Source organism: Paralichthys olivaceus, chromosome 12 (assembly GCF_024713975.1).
Source record: "Paralichthys olivaceus isolate ysfri-2021 chromosome 12, ASM2471397v2, whole genome shotgun sequence".
NCBI classification, from domain to species: Eukaryota; Metazoa; Chordata; class Actinopteri; order Pleuronectiformes; family Paralichthyidae; genus Paralichthys; species Paralichthys olivaceus.
The window spans coordinates 11600459-11616198 of record NC_091104.1 but is presented as its reverse complement, the minus strand read 5'-3'; the positions used below and the strand labels follow the sequence as shown (position 1 = coordinate 11616198).

The following is a 15740-nucleotide window of genomic DNA, read 5'->3' as shown; positions in this document are numbered from 1 at the left end:
AGGTGACTCTCTGTGAACAGTTTTATCGAAGAAAAGGCTGCAAGTGCATGTGAGTGTGTCCAGTACCTTGCAGGAGATGTCCATGGTAATGAACTATTAACTATTCAAATTTGGAAAAATCTTGGATGAGATGATAACATCTTCCAATTTTAATTGGTTAAATCTTATCAAAATGCAAGATATAAGTACAAGTACTTAAATGAGATTTGCAAATCAAGCTTCTGTAGAATGATTAACTTCATACAAACATGTGGTCAGAACTAAATCAGTGGTTAATAATTTCTACTGTACGTATCACAGCTCTGCCATCGAGAGCCTGACAACAATAAGCCATCAAGTTTGAGAATCATTTACAGAAACTTCACTCAGACGTCTGCTCCCTGCTGCAGTCTGACACATTTCCATTTCCCTGTTACATTTGTTTACAAAGTGAAAATGCCTGGAGTATTCAGACAAGTGACAGCATCTGGGAAGAGCTTACAGGACGCAGGGCATGACGTATAGATTTTAGGCTGCAAAAATCACATGTTGTTGTTTACAGCACATTGATCACCAAAAGTGCTAGAATTTCTTTGTCTTTCCAAGTTGACATCTTCACTGGCCTCTTCAAAGTGTATGGCACCTATTTTCCACCAGGATATAGAGGCTACTCTTCCAGTTTTACATGGGTTAAGTGTTTTCACTAGTGGGGTAACAGGGAAAGTTGCTGAAATTGTCCAGACTTGGACATTTGCGTTCTCACATACAGCCCCTCCAGAAGATTCAGGAAAGTGTCCAGACTTAAATGGATGAAAGTAGCTTAAGTTTAGTCTTCAGGCAGAATCATCCTTTGAAATCTAATGTGTCTCTTTATCTTGCTCTTCCAATTTGTTTTGACGTTCTTACCTGGGAATCAGGACATCTCCTATCTTTCTTGTGTTGGTGTCTGTTTGATATATCCTGATGGCTGCAGGTAGCAAGTCCTGTAATGTTTAATCTGTAGCCGGGCCAGGACAGCCACCCCACACGGCTGGAGTTTGGACCAGACTGACTAATAATGTGGGTCACTCTTCTACTCTGTTTGTGTTTTGCATGCTTTCAGTTTCAGAGTTTCCACTTTTTGGTTTTCCCTGTTTTTCCCAACTGGTTCTTGTGTGGAATTTTCTGTGAGGTTCCAACAAGTTGTTTTACAGAAGTCCCCTTGTGTGCCTGTTTTGTTTCCTGCACTGTTTAGGCTCCTAAAAAAAATGGCTACCTCGTCGACCCTTGAAGAAGAGAGGAAAGACGTGCAAAGGAAACATAACTTCAAAAGCATGTAGGAGGCACAGCAAGTCAGGGAGAGGGAGGGAGAGTAGAAAGGAACTAAGGCGTTTTAACAAGGGAGAGCTAAAGTTAAGACATTTCTTGTAAATTCCTCAGCCACACTCTTATTTTTGTAGGTGTTCTCCTCCTCAGACGCCCAATTTTACCCTCTCTCTCTCCTTCTGATTGTTATCTTGTCTCACTCACGCTCTCCCTCTCTTTTTGCCATGCTAAAGAGGTGTCCCCCTCCTCCTTTTTTGTTCCCGTCACTCCTCCTCCTCCTGCCTCGTCCAGGAGTATTTTTGGAAGTTTATGAAAAGGGAAATCTGAACCGTTTACCCTTAAAAGGCATGTCTGGGTCAGCTGGATGGAAACTTGTGTTATTAATGCCCTTAACATTTTCTATGTGACTGGGTCATCTGTGATTACGAGTATATGTGTATGTTCAGTGCTGTGTACAGTGAAGGAATGCTGTGGGCTGGGGGGGGGGGGGGGGGGGGGGGGGGTAGAAAGGAAGGATGGTGGGTTAGCAAGCAGGCCTACGTCCTCTGGAGAGGAGGGGGTCAGGGGCATATTTGGCATATTTCAGGAGCCATTGCAGTCTGGTTCAAGATGCATTCCTCGTCCTGGAGATGAGGCTGAGCAGCCAGACAGACAGCGATCAAGGGAGGGGAGGAAAGGTGAACATCACACTCTACTTCCTATCAGTCTCATGATGCCAGTGGTGGAAGATGGCGCAGACTACTCATACCAAGCCAAAGCTAAGAAGATGCTAAAACAGGTGGTAAAAAGATATAAAAATACCACCTCATGCCACCTACAGATGTGGAACTACTCCACACGTCTATACCCTCAGTAATATCCTTAAAAGGCTAAACGTTGAACCAAAGTCTTTCACCCAGCAGCAGGGTTTGTGTGTTTTGGGTACCATCACTGCAATTTGATGAGTGTTTATGTGCTGAGACCTGTAATATGTCTCTTTCAAGCCCTCGTCTGTGGCATTATAGTTACAGCTCTCTCCCCGAGAATTTATGATGTTTTAGTCACAGTTCTTTGCAGTCGGATGGCTACTGACTGATGTGTCTGTTGTTGGCAGAAGTGCGGTGTGTCAGCACCGGTCCAGGGCTCAGCAGAGGTAGGGTTCAGCATGAGGTCAGTCATGTCAATGTTGAAGGCCCGTTTGATGCAGAGTGGACAGTCGAGTAATTAACAGGCCCAGATTTAAATCATTGTCCCTGAAAGTGGCTTATATTCTGTTTTCAGACATGAACTAGCTGGAAATAGTTTGGATCAGATGCATTCACAACAAAAGGGAAATTTCTGTAACATTCAAGCGAAGGGGGGGCACCTGGGTAGAGCAGGACATGATGTTAAAATTGTGCTGTGGAAATCACAGTGTTTTGTTTACAGCTTATCGACACTGGCGTTGTTCCCTATCTTCAATCCTGTTGTCTTCCATGATGACTGCCAACAAGGTCATGTTTTCACCTGTGTCTTTGACAACTTTAAGCTTGATCTCCATCTATTATTTATACTACTTATCCTTTTGAGGGTGGTGGGGCGACTGGATCCAATCCCAGATGATATTGGGTGAGAGCCCAGGTAAACCCTTGACAGATCCCTAGCGTGTTGCAGGGCCAACATACAGAGAGGAACAACCATTTACCTTAACTTTCACACCTACACTCAATTTATAGTCCCAATTTATCAAAAAACATTTTTTGAACTGTGGGAGGAAGCGTGAGTACCTGGAGAAAACCCCCCCACACACAAGGAGAACATGCAAACTCCGCACAGAAAGGCCCCAAGCTGAGATTCGAACCAGGAAGCTTCTTGCTGTGAAGCGACAGTGCTGCTTTAGCTTCATATAAAACATATTTAACATGTGTAGTGTTATTAGTAGTCAACTGGACTTCAACATTTTGTTCCATTTTGCATCCCCATATTCTCTGAATGCTTCACAATCCTGTGAAATATTTATATGTTGCTCTGTCCCCTTTAACTTGTTCCATACCGGCTCTATTTGTGTATCAGATTCCTCACACAGCAAGACTCTGCTCTGTAGTCGTGAGTGGGTGAGTGGGTGAGAGAGCCGAGTGGAAAACAGTTGAGTGTAAAGTGCTCAGGGGGAGAGAGAGGGAACGAGAAGCAGCAGGCCACCTGTAAAACATGACTTTTATAATGATCACAAGCTGAGATGTATCTGTTGTGTTCATTGAGAGAAGAAGAAGGGAGAGAATACAAAGAGGGAGGTAAATCGGTATCTTTTCTCACAATCTGACATTAAGTAATTCGGGCTAAGGGCAGCTCTTGTCAACATCAGTCTCCCTATTACCGAGCTCCTCTTGCTGCCTTTGTCATTTCCTTTTTTCTCTCATTTCAACAAGGAGATGAAAGGAAACTGAGTAATAAAACATGAAGGAACAGAATGTGAAGGTGAGAAAGATAAAAAAAAACAGACTCACTCAACATTTTCAACAAGTGGTGTTCAGAAGCCAAATTCGTTGTCGCACTGGATATGTGTGGGTGCGGATGTTTGCCCATTTGATCATGTGTGACTTGAACACTCTGGATTTGGATCCTCACATGCTCCTCCTTGGCAAATGATCTGCCTGGCACAGGGAGTAGAGTTTCTATTCTACTTCCACCTCTACTGTATGAAAAGCTCCACACAGACTGAAGAACTCACCCACACACGCCTGTCTGTCCCGCTCAGAGCCTTGGATTTACAGGGGCGGCTCTCAAAATAAAATTCCTCCTGCAGATTATTTTTCTTGTGATTAGAAAATATACATGTTCTCAGTGAGAGGAATGTTCGGACGCCAAGGCAACCTGGCGATTGCTCACCCCCCCCCCCCCCCCCCCCCCTTCTGTTTCTATCATCCTCTGTATTTTGTCTTCCGTGCTCTGTTTCTCCTCAACTTTCTTGTTTTGTTCCTTTTTAGAAAAATTATAATAGTTTTGGTAATGTAATATACTTTAATCATCTTGTCTCTGCTTTGGCGTGCACAGCCCACAGGCATCCCTCCTATTTGTCAGACCATTCATGTGTTAGCAAGTCTGCCTTTAGGAGCTTTCATCATTGTGGTGCTGATGCATGCGGACCCCGACTGTTTGGCTATTTTCAGCCTCTTTCCCCTCCTCTCTACCCTTTTTCCCCCCTCTTCTCTCTGCTTTGGTTTTTATTGTGGAGGAAATCTCTGCACTGCTGCATTTTGTAAAGGGCAGCTGAGGGCTGGGTCGGCTGGTTTTCCCCTCCATGCCAACATTGCTTTTCTTGAGCTCCTTCTCATGCTAACTGTCTCGACCAGGGGAAGTGAAGCGGCACAATGCGAGCCCTGGCAAGGCAATAAAAACATACTGGCTGGAGCACAGATTCTGCTTTTAAGAGACATGAAACCCTTTTATGTCCAAGGTTTTATGTAGTAGTAGCAAATGAAGACGAAAAAAAATAGACCGAGCAGAGCTGACACTAATCTTTTTTGCATTTTTCGCTTTTATTGGACATCTCATGGTATTTAAAGACAGACAGGAAACCAGGAGAGAGGAGGGGAGTTGGGAAGACATGCAACTACAGTCCTCAGCTATGGTTGCCAGAAATTGTTTGGCTTCCCAGTTGCCTCGCTACTGGTTAATTGAAGTGATTAGTTTGTATATTGTCTTTTTGATTAGTTTAATCAAAGTTTTAATTGCTGAAATGTCCAAACATGTAGATAAATATCAACAGTCTGATGTGATTACTTTAACTTAGAGCTGCAATTATTGGTTCTTTTCAGTATTATTAATGCTGATTTAATTATTTTGATATGATTGCTGTTGTTTCAGTGATCGATTGCTTCACATTTTGTGAACAGAAGCAAGTCTGGTTGCCTACATATACAACTCTCGACTCATCTAATGAGTCTTCAAAGATATATTTTCTGATGAATCATTACAACTCAACATTAAATTGCTTTCCTTGTCTGGACAATGATCCAAAACCAAAATATATTTAATTGACGGTGTCATCAAAGAGAGAAAAGAAGAAAAATTTCCACATTCAAGAAACTAAAACCAAAGAATGTTCCGGCCTTTACTTGATAAATGACTTGGAACAATTAATTGGTCTGCTTACACACATACTCCCCTGTTTGCTTAGAGTGGAGACTAGACTGAGCGACTGAGACAATGAGCAAGTCATCAGCTTCCCTCCGGTCATTATTGGACTTGTGTACTTACAATATCCAAAATATTTCCAAAAATCTTCAAACTCAGAGAAAGACCCAATTTTATCCAAGGTGAAGGGAAGTTTCATTTTGGTCGCTTTTTAATAGTATCTATAACATCCAGGGCAAACGACATATGACGAAGGAAACACACAGCTAGCCTCTGTTTGTATTGCATCACAATTATTCTTTGCTGTTTGCTGTACAATGTGAATCCAACTTTAATACATTACCACATTAGTGAACATTACTTGCACCTGAGTTGCGTTGGGTAGATTTTCTGCAATGTTGGTGAAGACACCAACTCCCATGATCCCAACCTGCTTGACAGTGTCGTGGAACAAAGTCTCTTGCCATTGTTCTGATTCAGAGACCCTCACCGGCTAAAGCTGCACATTGTACCTGAAAGTCTTTGCTTTCTAAGTCAGTTGTGATGGGTAGTGATAAGTTGTTTGTGTATATATGTGTGAGAACATGTGGACACATTTTAGAACATAAGGGCCTCGCAAGAATCCCATAACACTCCTAAGTCCCTGAGTGGCTCATTTGTGCACTGTGGAACATTGTGGAATACCAGGCATATTTTATGATCCAACCCTCAGCCGGCTCCCTCTCTTTCTCCCCCTGTCTGGGTTTATTTGTGAAGCTAAGCCAGTCTGGCCATCCGGCCCCCCTCCTCCCTTCTCCTTCCCTCTGGAGCAGAATACTTAAAACATTTCATTTTAGACATTAAGTTTTACTCAGAGTTACACACAGTGAGTGTGCTGCCCAGGCGAAACTCATTGGCTCAGAATACAGACTTGAACTTGCGACTGTGGGATGAATTGTCACCCTGTGAAAAGGTCTCAATGTGAGTAGGGGTGTATGTATACATACTGTATGTGTATGTATACCCTCATCTTGTGTTCTTGACAAACAGGTCCACCACATGTGATGATGTGTTAGGACTGTTTTGACTGTCTGGTCAAACAAGGGTACAGCAGAGCTTCATGCCCGTGGCAAAGATCAACTCTCGCCCACCCACTTGGTCTCTCTCCCTGCGTGTCTTTAATGACTCTCACCCACTCTCTCACTCAGTCTCCCTCGCTGCTACTTTCTCTCTAGGTGTGGACTCGCACTGAGGAATGCAGTTAAATTAGTGTTTTATCTCTCCTGCCAGCCAGCTGTTTCTCTACTCCCAGCCATGCCAGGCATTTGAGACACAATTGACCTTAAAAGGAAACAATAGCGGCCTATCAATTCTGCTCTGCCAGTTAAGGAATGGTTCACTCTCGCATGGGCAGAGTCCGGCTCACACAGGCAGCACAAGGACGTGTTTAGGAAATGAACTTTGAAACTGCTGGGAAATGAGAACACGCAGAATAAAGTTTTTTCTTCTTTAATGTCATTAACTGCATGTTCGGTGCTGCAACCAGATTTTAGAACTACCAATGTACATTGAGTGTGAATCCTCACAAGATATCCACACCCACATCAGGATACCTTTTTAGCAGAAATTTAGATTATATCTTAATTTTTTATTGACCTACATGAAGTCTCAAAGTATTTGAAGGTTTTCCCCACAAGCAGCTACTGTGCTTCTGGAAAGTACTGAATTCTTCATTCACTGAGTGAAAGGAGCCAAAAAGAAATCTTAGTTTTATTTTCTCTTTGGGACCTTTTCCGTTTTAAACATCAACCTTTACACCAGACACCATCACACTTGACGTTTTACAGCTTGTATGACCTGCTCTTGTGTTAAATAAATCATTCAATTTAGTTAATTATAATTAATTTGCCTTCCAATTAGCAAAAAGATCATGTTTTAATATCTCTATACTATATGTAATCTCCAAGACAAGCCACAAGACATGTATCAGTCTTTGCTCATCTGCCATGAGCTGTAAGCAGGGATGTTGTAGCATTTGTTTCCCTCATATTCAGTACAATAATGTAAACCCTACAAAGCTGTTCTGTGACATCGCTACTTGTGATATTGCTTTTATTGTATAAAGGAATAATAGTCCGCACTCATGTCTCTAATCAGCAGGAGTGTGTGAAAGCCTCCTGTTATTTGTGGAACCGGGAAGGCTGCAGGGCTGTAAGTCATTAGATATTAGGACAGGTTCTGCAGGTTCACGGTGAAGTTTAAGAGGTGGATGGTTTCCCATCATACATTCTTACTCCACCTTGCCGCTCTGCTGGAATGCAAATCGCAGCAGGAGGAATGTTGTTCACAGCAAGTGAAAAATCAACCACTCGTCAGTGTTCTCGCTCTGCCTTTCTTTTGTCAGCTCCTTCTGTCTGCTACTTTTTGGATCTCTGCTTCCTGTCGCTGTCTTTCTCCTCTGTCTATCTGCTTGTTCTCTCTGCTTCTGTCTCTTTTCCTTGTCCTCCACCCTCTCTCTTTCTCTCTCTCTGCTCTCTTTCTGTCTACCCCCCCCTCTCTCTAGGCATCCTGTTCACTGTGTTTGATTTGGGCATTCCTTTCCTCCCCAAGCAGACAAAACAACCCCAGACCTCTCTGAACTTCAGCCCTTAGTGCACGCACACACACACACACACACACACTCCCTTCTGCTAATCACTCACAGGAAATGGGCTCCCATGCAAACGAGGCCCGCCTGGCCAGTGGAACCCAGGATGAAGTTTCAGTTCTTGAGAAGTTCTTCAGTGAAGGAAACTGAAAACGAACTCTCCCCTTTGTTTCGTTCTTTTTCGCTCCCTCTCTTGTTTTACCCACCGTGGTTCCTCTGTGTCCTTTTTCTTTTGGCACTTTTTTTCTCCACTCTACATTTGAATGCATCCCCTCTCCTGTGAAACATTGCCAATCATACCAGCTAATGGACACATTAACAAGCATCTCTCGCAAGACTCGGTGCCAAATTTGAGTCTTTAAATACATGTGTTTACATATGTGTGTGTATAATAAAGACGCTGCTATTCAACTAATTTCTGTGTTCCAAATTCATGCCAGATGTAGTTAGAAAATCAGATTCACACAAGAAGTTTCCGAGGTCCCAATTGTTTCAAGCATCAGTTTGTATGCTGTATGCAATTTTTGCAGACATTGATCATATCTCTATATGCAATACATTCATCTCAAATAAAGAGCCAACCATTTACCATTATGAAGATTTTAAGTCCAGTACTATGAGATTCAAATTTTGACATTTTGCTGATTCTATGTAGAGTTAACACAAATGTTCAGTGTGCTATTAATGGCTTCCGATGTGATGACTAGTTGTTCAGACACAGAGACAGGCCCTGGAGGAAATGCCACCTCACACTGATCCAGTGAATTCTACTGAGCAACATAATAAATCTTTCCCAACCTGACATGCTGTGTGCGTGAGGGAAAAGCAAGCAGGAGCAAGGGATGAGACAGAAGACAGCTGTTTTCGGTTTTGCTTGGTTATGGGTTGGCTAACTGTCTGAATTAATAGCTCCAACCCCCCCCACTTCCCAAACACGCACACACACACACACACACACACACACACACACACAAACAAACAAAGACAAACATGTTTTTTAGTCTCAAGGATATTTGACATATCCTGTCATTTGCAAAGTTACACTTCCTGCTAATAAGTACAGAAATCCATCTGTCTGTCTAATCGCATCCAGTTCTGAGATCATTACACTGGCTCCCTGTCTGTCAAAGTATTCACTTCAAAATCCTGCTGTTGGTTAATAAAGCCCTGAATGGTTTAGGGCCAAAATATATTTCTGATCTACTGCAATGTTATGAACCGTCCAGACCCCTCAGGTCGTCTGGAACAGGTCTGCTTTCTGTCCCCAGAGTCAAAACTAAACATGGAGAAGCAGCAGTCAGTCTCTATGCTCCGCATTTGTGGAGCAAGCTTTGAGAGGACTTCAGGTCTACTGCAAATCTTAGTTCCTTGATGAGTGGTTCCCCCATTCACTTTAAATAGCACTCACTCAGGTCATTGATGACTGCTGATGACGGGGTGCGATCACAGGGACACGACAGTGCGTTGATGTTGCTTTGTGAGTTTGTAAAGTTATCTCATTACACCAGGCACATTTTCAACGGATGTTAACATTATACAATAGCTTCAATTTAAACATTAAAGTCACATCACAGCAGGTGCAGTTTAAAATTTGGGTTGGCGTGTCACACTTTCAAAACACTTCACAGTCCCACTGCATTTCCCAGGGTCCTCAGCAGCACATCCACCAAGTTTGAGGTTGATTGGATGAGCGGATATTGAGAAAATCGGAGTGCAGACAGACAGAAATACAAAAGATGTCTGGGTAGGAAATCTCTGTTTTTTTAAACTCAGCAGAACAACCATTCGGTTTCGTGCAGTGTAGAAATATCGTGTTGTGTGAGAGCGTCGGATGATTCAGCAAAACCTTTGTGGTGATGTTATGCTGCTGGCTTCATGAATCTAACATGATGCAGCTGAGAGCAGAGCTGCAGGGTCATCTCCTTCCTGTGAAGGAAAGAATGTGTGGGAACAAACAGAGAGGATGACACAGAGCCGAGCTGAGAGTGACAGGAGCGACTGAAAGACATCAGTCTCCTGTCCATCAGGAACCGCTTTCATGGTCAAAGTGTTGGGGAGCACATCACTTGCATCCCTAGTTTAGAATCGGTCAACAGTCATTTCTTTCTGATTTTATTCGATTATATTCTTTTAGAGCTGAAATTAAAAGTCAAATAATCAGTTCTGATTATCCAATCAAATACATTTTATAGATTTAATTCTCTATCCATGCTCGGAAATTAGATGCGGGTTGCACTTTCCCCTACTTTCTGATCATTTATAGGCAAACAATTGATTTAGGCAGGTACATCTGTATATGTTCAGCTCTGTTAAAATAATATCTGATGACATTGTTGGTTCTCAACAAGCTCATGTGCTTGTACGTCAGTTTTTACATAGTTCTCTACACAGCGCCTGCTCAGTGTTAAAGTCTTTTCAGAGTTTGTTCAGTTTTTCATGGATGCTCAAACATTTCATTCATTCTAAACATATTTGCTGAGAATGTATTTTTTTATTCCAATGCACAGGTCTGTACATACAGCGTCCTGTTGCTGCTTTTAGTCCTCAGGAATGTTCCCGCTCTCTTTCTTTAAGCCCCCTCCTCTCCTCCTCCTCCTCTTCTTCAGTTCTCCCCCTCCCTCCACTTCCCTCTCTCATCCTTTAAATTCAATCCAGACTCAAGTCTTAAATCTGGATTCTCTGTGCTTAACCAAACATATGGAATGCTACTGTAGTGGAATGCTCCAAGTCTGGGCTGTTGTGTGTGTGTGTAACTGTGTGCGTGTGTGAGTGTGTGTAGAGCAGATGAGAGCTCCTCGGATGATGATGATTATGATAATGGTGCGTGTGTGTTTGTGTGTGTACCAGTGCCTCCCCTGAGAACTGAATGGGGCCTTCTGTTGTCGTGGCCAAACACACTGCTTGTCTGCTCATGCATGAGTCTGCTGCAAAGCCTCCAAATGCGTCCCATAACTGAGCAGTTAGCTCATCCTTAGCCCGTTAGCATAACTGCGAACGATCTCCCCTACAGTGACTGCATTGTCAGCCCGGCCGCAGGCTCCGGGCCTCGCCAACTGCCAAACATAATAATGGAGAGAGATGGCATTAGTGTGTGTGTCCTGATATTATGATGACCAGTGAGTCCACTTTTATTAACCTCATGCCCTGCTTGTGTGTTTTTAACCACAGGATGGAGACTTCCCAGAGTGGAGCTTAATGACCGCAGACTTACGGCTACATCTGAAATGTAAGTTACTCCTTCATGTTTTTTGGATAATGTTGATTTATTTGCACTACAATCTGTTCGTGATCATAACCAGTGTCACTGAAAGTCTACAATGTCATCAAATTGAATTAAAATGAAGAAATTAGGGCTGAAGTGTTCGACAGGTTGATTGCTTGGTCCATATGCTCTCGTCCGACCAAATTCTCACTTAAAAGAAGTAAATATCTACATGGATTGGTCATCACATGCGCCAACTGTGACATCAACACAACGCCCTTTCCATTTCGAACTTCGTACTTTCGTACTTACAGTCGAGGCAAGGTGATTCAGTGCAGTCTTCTAAGTGTTGCCCCTGAAAAACTACAACAAAAAGGGCAACAAAAAAAGACAGTGGTCAGACAGAGTTGATCCACAGCATCGATATTGTTCCTCCAGCCCTTCTTCCTCCACCTCTCTTCTCCACCTCATCCTCCTCCTTTACCCACCTTTCCCTCCCTTACTCTCCCCCTCCTCTTTCTCCTCCTAGCCTCTTCCGCCCCTCCTCTGCTCTTTGTGAGTCTGTTTCCTGTTGGGCACAAACGCCGGCGCCGCACTTCCTTCCCTGTAGCCTGTAGTCACACAGGAGTGGCACACAAACATATATATATATATATATATATATATATATATATATACTGTATTGTGTATACTCTGCAGCATATGGGTCAATGCATATAAACATTACGTTCAATGTGTGGGTGTGTCTGTGTGTGTGCTGAAGCTTCATATTAAGCAGGCATCAGACAGAGTGGCCTGTAAATCCTATTGCTGGACCACTTCTTGTTGTCGTTCAGCCATGTTGGAAAAACAACAACAACAAATCAATATTACTCACTTCCTGACCACTAGAGGTCATTTCAAGAAATAAAACATTATCCATTATCAATACTGCTTATTCTTTAAGGGTCGCAGGGGGGCTGGAGCCAATCCCAGCTGCCACTGGGTGAGAGGCAGGGTTCACCCTGTACAGGTCACCAGTGTATCACAGGGCAAACACACAAGCTGCTTTCAGAAATGCACTGAAGTCCAGGCATTATCCTGACGGCCTGTTTGTTATAACACAAACGTACGAGTCAGTTGTTCTCAACACAGTTTTTCTTGCCTGCTCCCTAATAAGATAATAATAATGATTTTTCCCATGTGAGAATACAACAGGATATTGTCCACAGAATTCTCAGCTTGTGAGTCAGCGTGTTGAACGGACGCAAAACTGAAAAAATAATCTTTGGCATTGCTCATGTGAAAGGCAAACTCCAGAGAAAGTAGTTTTTATATGCTTGATGTGAAATATAAAAAGCAGCTCAGCTTAACAGTTTCTTTCCTTAACATTCACATTGTTTACTGAACAACATAATCTGCTCTAACCATGTGACTCAGGATGCTCGCATCTCTCCAATATACAACGTCATCATTTTACCTCCTGCTCTCAACGCCTCCTCTTCCCTCCCTCCATCCTGCAGCCAGTGCTGCATTCCTGCTGCAGTAATCCACTGTGGCAACTACCTGCTCTGCATTCTGTGGAGTCACTCCCCTCATCTCTCCCCTCGCTCTCTGTCTCTCCCCCCTCCGTGTCTGTTTCTCTCCATCTTCTTTTGCTTACCTCACATTATTACGCACTTTTTGATTTACACATTTTGCTTCGTCTGAGCTTTTCTGCTGCTGCAGCCCCTCTCTCTCTCTTTCTCTCTCTCTCTCCTCCTCTTTCTTTTTCATCAGAGAGCCTCTGAGGTCTCCATTCAGCCGCAGCAGGCTGTTAATGCCAAGGCTCAGGCTGATGAAGCCCTGCCAGCCAAACTGTGTGTGTGTGTTTGGGGGTGTGTGTGTGGGGGTGTGTGTGTGGGTGTTTGTGTTAGTGAATGAGCCAGGCAGAAGGTTGAAGGGCTGCATGTTAAGAGCCATTGATGTTTCTATGAATTGACAGTATTTGAAGGCAGTTGTTGGTGGAGTGTTGGGTTGTCACCTCCTCTCTTGGGTGCTTGGGATATAAAGACGTTGGGGGATGAATAGTGACGTGATGCTGATGTTGTGACCTTTGATGGAGGAAATGACTAAACACATAATCACCGACCTTACACTTCAGTTTCACACAAGCAATTATCATTGACGGCATGATTTCCAAATATCTTCTTGTGAAAATAGGAGACATGTGCCTGTGTTCCGCCATAGCTCTTTTAGATTCCTTATCCCAGTCTATGTGGGGTGAATATGTGAATAACGGACATGAGGTCGAGTTTTCATCATAAATCTCAGCTTTGTTGATGCTTCTGTGTGCTCTGGCTAATGTAACTAGAAATCTCTGCTTAAACATGACATCTTTTAAGTCAGAAAATGTTGAAAACACAATGTTTTTTGTGTTTTTTATACCTTGAAACTGATCACACTAAAACTTTATAATTTGTTCTCTGGCCTAACTGGTCACCAGATATCATAGATGTATGTTTTCCATGATATCTGGTTTCTGAGATCACTAACTCAAACTAACAAAGAGGCAAACTACAAGGGCATTGGAGAAATCACACCTACACCAAGGCCAACGCCCGATCTCACGGTGTTAAAAAATTCTGGATCCACCCGTTTATCCAGATACGCTCTGGAATTCAATCGGTTCTTCTTGGGGATCATGCCCCACGTCTCCGCAAATATTCACAGAAATTGGCGTATTAGTTTTTGCGTTATCATGCTGACTAACAAAACAAAAAACAAAGAAAGCGTAACCTCTTTGGTGATGGTAAATAGAACAGAATGGAAAACATGACCTCATTGGGATCAGGTAATTAATGAGTAAATGGAAAAATGATCCATCTGTCACTCTGTGTTTATCAGTATTCAGATCTCTCTGTCTCTCTTGTCTCATTCTCTCTCACAGTCTGACTCACACTTACTCACACAGACACTCAGACTGTCAGTCATTCAGTGTTACTTTAATGAATGTCATCATGTTGTGATGTTTTCATGTTCTCTTATCAGTGTTAAACGCTCTCACACACACACACACACACCTACACATTCACACATATATGGACACACATGTACACACAGTCCCTCTGGAGCACTTCGTCATTGCACTACTCCACATATCCGTGTGCTCTCATTGAGTCATAGCAGGTTTTAAGCTGACGTCTGCTGACACCTGAGAGTGTCAGAATAGCTGTGCAGCATAGCTTTAAATAGGTACACGCTTCTGGTCCTGACACAAACGCAAAGAGTTTCCCCTCAGTCTGATTTAGTCTTAATTGTTGGAGTTTGTGAGTTTGATCTGATTTGTTTCTGTTTGTATTTTCTGGATTCAGTGTTCAACACATGGACTTCTTCATGGTGATCCCGTTTTGTTTCATGAATTATTATTCCACCATAAATGACCATATGTGACCATATCATGTATCATTAGATCATTTATACTCGCGGGTTAATATAAAAGCAGAACTTTGGTTACTTGGTTAATGTTGAGCTCATTTGCTTGATGAATAGTTTATTTTGCAATAATCTAAAAACAGTAAGAAATTCGTCACAAGTTCTCGAAACGATCAAAGTCATACTGATTCAGTCCCACACACACACACACACACACACACACACACACACACACACACACACACACACACACACACACACACACACACACACACACACACTCACTCAATAGGGAAGTTCATGTGTGTGTTTCTTTATGAGGTCAGATCAGGGTCAGTGTGAGTCTGTTTGTAAGTCAGAGGGACATGTAGACATGAGCAAGGATACGTGTGTGTGTCTGTACATGTCTGCGCACCAGCAGGTTCTGAGTCAGTAGGAAGTCGAAGAGGAAAACGCCACTTGTCTTTTTTAGGGTCGTCTCACACAGTCACACGTTCTAATCACGACTCATGTTAATGTCATGTCAGCGTGGTGGGACAGTTACGTCTCCTGCTGGAGTCGTCCTGTCTCACTTCACAGCTGGGACGTCCTGTGGTTTCACTCAGACGGCAAATGACAAACAGACATACACATAAACCCATTCACAAACCCAGAGTCTGTCAACCCTTAACATGTGAAATTCTTAAACTCATAATTCAGTGTCATGAAGGATTTTTATTATTTTTAGTTTGTTTTATATCTGTGTACAATATGTCAAAGCATTTTTATTAATTGCCTCTGCTTTTACGTAGATTTTATTTACATATGACGTGTATTCATTACTCACTGAGCATGTTGTTGTTATATTTTTCTCCCTATGTAACTAACATATTATTTTGCTAATAAAATGATGATCATTTTATTTTCTAGTATACATGTCATTTAAAAACCCAGAATATAATTTGAGTTCTGTTGCAGTTAAGCTTAGCTCCGTTTGCTTTAGCTCAAGTATGAACCCACACAATCTGCTCTCCTGATCAGGGCCTCCGTCCTGTTCGCCCCTGTGTCTCTGGTGGAGTGTTTCACATGTTTAGAGTGTCAGTGACCTCTGACCCCCCGGACACAGAGGGCAGCAGTGTGAGGACATGCCGGAGAAGAGTTGGG

The 15740-nt window shown here is 42.8% G+C and overlaps 1 protein-coding gene across 1 annotated transcript in view; it reads left to right on the top strand.

Moving 5' to 3' along the window:
• Window positions 1-15740, top strand: part of luzp1 (leucine zipper protein 1) — a 42172-nt gene that overhangs the window by 6159 nt on the left and 20273 nt on the right. The window contains exon 2 of the mRNA XM_020098102.2: window positions 11171-11228. The gene's annotated coding sequence lies outside the window, so the exon portion shown is untranslated. The remainder of the gene's footprint in view (window positions 1-11170; window positions 11229-15740) is intronic.